The sequence below is a fragment of the Suricata suricatta genome, chromosome 7 (assembly GCF_006229205.1).
Source record: "Suricata suricatta isolate VVHF042 chromosome 7, meerkat_22Aug2017_6uvM2_HiC, whole genome shotgun sequence".
In the NCBI taxonomy this organism is placed as follows: Eukaryota; Metazoa; Chordata; class Mammalia; order Carnivora; family Herpestidae; genus Suricata; species Suricata suricatta.
The window spans coordinates 68363099-68368099 of record NC_043706.1 but is presented as its reverse complement, the minus strand read 5'-3'; positions in this window follow the sequence as shown (position 1 = coordinate 68368099).

Sequence of the window (5001 nt, the reverse complement as noted above, 5' to 3'; positions counted from 1 at the left end):
AGGAAAAGAAGCATCATATATCATGACAATTTGTGCCCAGGAGAAAATGGCTGACAGTAGCTTAAATAACACCTCTCTCTGAAGGAGTTTTCATTGGAATAGGGATCAAAGGCACTGAGCCTCAGTAGAAGAATTTCATAAATCAGAGTGAGTGGAAGAACTGGCAGGGGAGGGAGGTTGTGGCAGGCATGGAACTAATTCAACTGTTTTAAAATCATGAATGTGTCCTGTCATCTACTTCCTGAAGTGCTGGCCACAGACCATTTATTATGAGTCATCATCGTTACAAAATACCTGATATTTTAGAATCCCTCACTGTACTCTTCACACAAATTAATTTAATCCTACCATATAAGCTACCTCACGTATATACCTAACAACAAATACACATTTGAAATGATTCCCAAGAAAGACTGGGAGAGGAGAGTAAACTTTGAATATAATTATAGCAAATTAGAAGAGCTCAAGATTTACTCCAAGTCAATCAAACCAGGCTAACATATTTAAAAGGAAAATGGCAAGTAGTGATTGTTTGGTGTCTGAGAGCCTGACAGAGGGTTGTGTTTGTACTCTCAGCCAAAGAACTGAATGTTCCATAATGTCACTGAAGAGTGAAATGTCATCTGGTAGAATTAATGGCTGATAAGTTTAGAGCAAGTTGAAGAAATGATTGCTTTGTACCATGTTTAGCCAACCTGTGAAATCTACTGCCACAGGAGGTTATGGAGTTGAACACTGTGCTGGATTTAAAGCAAAATGAATAACTTTATGATTAATAAATGCCAGTTCTGGCCTTCATGCCAAGATAAGAGGAGTGCTCAGAGTACATATTTGAGAACACAAGGCAACTGCTGCAGGGGTCAGAAGTAGGGACCTTTCCCTTATAACTATTGATATGTAACTAGCTCTATCGAACCCAGGAAGCATTTACCTCCGTTAGAACTAGGTTTTGTCTCAGCCTCCTGAAAGCAGAGTCCTATGTGGTCATCCAGGACAAGGCCTGCTATAGACGTAAGCAGCCCTTAAGCAGCAGTAAGATGGTCCGTCCAATGTCTGTGCTTCTGCAGTCCATGACATATAACCAACGAGTAAACACAAGTCAAGACGTTTTCTCTTGCCACCCTTACTTACCTATTCCACCAGCCTCAAATTGAAGTTCCATTCTGAAGACGAAAATAAATGTTGGGTCTCTCCCTTCTTCGCCAGCTGAGTACTTGTTTCCTGCCAGTCCATTCTGTGCTCTTATCTTCAATAAATGAAGATTCTTTACTTCTGAGCATCTGCTTATGGTTTCTATGCATCCTCCCATCCTGAGGATCTGGGCTGGATCAGGAAGAAATATGAAGAATCCTTGAAAGCTTTCCTTTTACAGAGGTGTTCAAAAATCAAAAGTAAAAAGAAAAAAACATCTAAGTAGGTAATGTGTGTGCAACACCCCAAGGACAAGAAAATTTAACTTTCTGAAGTAGAATCAACATTTTTTAATTTTTATTATATTAGAAATACACCACAAAATCTAAACAGAGATGGTATTTTTGTTTATAGATTAATTCAAAAAATTATTTTAAAACTTCTAATTCCAATTCTTCTCATTGGAATTATAAAACTGAAATTTTTTTTCAACCCAAGATATATTAGGTCTTGCATTTTTCTTTCAAATGGACAGTCCAGAATTTGGCCTTAAATTCCTTAATTGGGAACAATATTTAGTTTTATTCCATTGCATAATGGAGAACAGATGTACCCAAATGTAGTTACTTCCAAACATAGTTTGGTTTTATATTTAGAGTAACTGCTCTCAAGACATTTAAAGAAATCTAATTTTCCAACACCATCACATTTAGCTTTCAGTATATTGTACAGTTATACGACTTTTTTTGATAACTCTTCATTTTTTCTAGCAGTATTAATTGTGAGAGGAAATGACAAAATTAATTTTCAAAGTTTGAAGGAGAGAATCATGTTTAGAATTGGATCTTCAAGTCTGTAACTGGGGAATTCTTATAATGTCCAATTCTGAAAAACAATTTTAAAGTATACTAGATTGTTGCTTGCCAAAAAAATAATTTTCCTAAAATTAAGATAATCAAACTTATTTTAAAATTTATAAGTTCTTACATTTGTATTAATAGAACACTTTTCAGGGTAGCATTATTTATTTGATTTCAAAATAGGACTCTTTTGAAATTTCTATTGTTTCTCAGTTCATTAAAATTTCCATCATACACTGTCTTTATATGGTTTGTTCATAATGTCTTAAATTTTATTCTTTTGACAGACATACTTGGTATATTAAACAAGTAACAGTAGTCATAAGTATTTATTTAAATTCCAGTTAGCAGACAGTATATTAGTAGTTTCAGATGTACAATATATTGATTCAACACTTCGATACATGTGCTCATCACAAGTGCCCTCCTTAATCCCTATCATCTATTTCAACCATCTCCCCCCACCTCCCTTCTGGTAACCATCAATTCATTTTTTATAGGTGAGAGTCTATTTCTTGGTTTCCCTCTCTTTTTTGCTTTTCCCATTTGTTTTATTTCTTAAATTCTACATATGAGTGAAATCATATGTGTGACATACACATACACACCACATCTTTATTTATTCAACAGTTGATGGGCATGGGCTATTTCCATAATTTGGCTATTGCAGATAATGCTATAAACATTAGGATGAATGTATCCCTTTAAATTAGCATTTTTGTATTCTTTGGGTAAATACCTAGTAGTGCAATTGCTGAATCATACGGTAGTTCCATTTTTAACTTTGAGAAAACTTCATACTGTTTTCCAGAGTGGTGCACCAGTTTGCATTCCCATCAACCATGCAAGAGAATGTCTTTCTCCACTTCCTCACCAACACCTGTTGTTTGTTGTGTTGATTTTAGCCATTCTGACCAGTGTGAGGTGGTATCTCATTATAGTTTTGATATATATTTCCCTGATGATGAGTGATGTTGACCATGTTTTCAGGTGTCTGTTGGTCATCTGGAGGTCTCCTTTGGAGAGAGGTCTTCTGCCTATTTATTTATTTATTTTAATTCCAGAAAAAAATATCCATTTTTTATTTTTTTAAAGTTTTATTATATTTTTTATTTTTTATTTTCATTTATTTTTTCATTATTATATATTATATTTTAATTTATATCCAAGTTAGTTAGCATATAATGCTATATGACTTCAGGAGTAGATTCTACTGAATCCTTCTCTCCATATAACACCCAGTGCTCATCCCTACTGGTGTCCTCCCTTATGCCCCCTACTCACGACCCTTCCAGCAACTCTGTTTGTTCTCTGTATTTAAGAGTCTTTTATGTTTTATCCCCCTCCTTGTTTTTATATTATTTTTTACCCCCCTTCCCTTATGTTCTCTGTTTTGTATCTTAAATTCCTCATATGAGTGAAGTCATATGACATTAGTCTTTCTCTGACTGGCTAATTTCACTTAGCATAATACCCTCTAGTACTATCCACATAGTTGCAAATGTCAAGATTTCATTCTATTGAAATTTTATCTACTCATCTGTCAATGGACATTTGGCTCTTTCCATACTTTGGCTAATGTTGATAGCACCACTATAAACCTTAGAGTGCATGTGCCTCTTTCAATCAGCACACCTGTATCCCTTGGATAAATACCTAGTAGTCCAATTGCTGGGTTGTATGGTAGTTCTATTTTTAATTTTTTGAGGAACTTCATACTGTTTTCAAGAGTGGCTGCACCAGTTTGCATTCCCACCAGCAGTGCAAAAGAGATCCTCTTTCTCCACATCCTTGCCAACATCTGTTGTTGTCTGAGTTTTTAAAGTTAGCCATCTGACAGGTGTGAGGTGATATCTCATTCTAGTTTTGATTTGTATTTCCCTGATGATGAGTGATGTTGAGCATTTTTTTTTCATGTGTCGGTTGTCCATCTGGATGTCTTCTTTGGAAAAGTGTCTATTCATGTCTCTTGCCCATTTCTTCACTGGATTATTTGTTTTTTGGGTATTGAGTTTGATAAGTTCCTTATAGATTTTGGATACTAACCCTTTATCTGATATGTCATATGGAAATTATCTTCTCCCATTCTGTTGGTTGCTTTTTAGTTTTGCTGATTGTTTCCTTCACTGTGCAGAAGCTTATCTTGAGGAGGTCCCAGTAGTTCATTTTTGTTTTTGTTTCCCTTGCCTCCAGAGATACGTTGAGTAATAAGTTGCTGCCGCCAAGGTCAAAAAGATTGTTGCTTTCTTCTCTAGGATTTTGATGGCTTCCTGTCTTATGTGTAGGTCTTTGAGTTTATTTTTGAGTGTGGTGTAAGAAAGTGGTCCAGGTTCATTTTTCTGCATGTTTCTGTCCAGTTTTCCTAGTACCATTCGCTGAAGAGACTATTCCATTGGATATTCTTTTCTGCTTTGTCAAAGATTCATTGGCCATATTTTATTTTTTTAATTGGATTATTCATTACTTGGGTGTTGAGTTTGATAAGTTCTTTATATATTTTGGATACTAACCCTTTATCAGATAGGCCATTTGCAAGTACCTTTTCCCATTCCACAGGTTGCCTTTTAGTTTTGTTGATTGTTTCCTTTGCTGTGCACAAGCTTTTATTTTGATGAAGCCCCAAAAGCTTATTTTTTGCTTTTGTCTCCCTTGCCTCAGGAGACAAATCTAGAAAGAAGTTGCCAAAGAGGATGTCAAAGAAGTTTCTGCCTGTATTCTCCTCTAGAATTTTTATGGTTTCAAGTCTCACAATCAGATCTTTAACCCATTTTGAATTTTTGTAAACACAGAATAGTCATCTTTAACTCAGCAAAGAACTCTGCTCTCTCCTACTTTTCTTTAATTATATTTCCCTCCAAGTCTCCATCTCATTTTCTACTTTTGCTAGAGGCATAAGACACAAAACATTTCTTACCTCCAGAAAAACAACAGCACAACTATGAAGAAAAAAATGAAAACTGACTCTTACCCTCAGTGTCAGGCTCATAAATAAGATGAGAATACAAAAAAA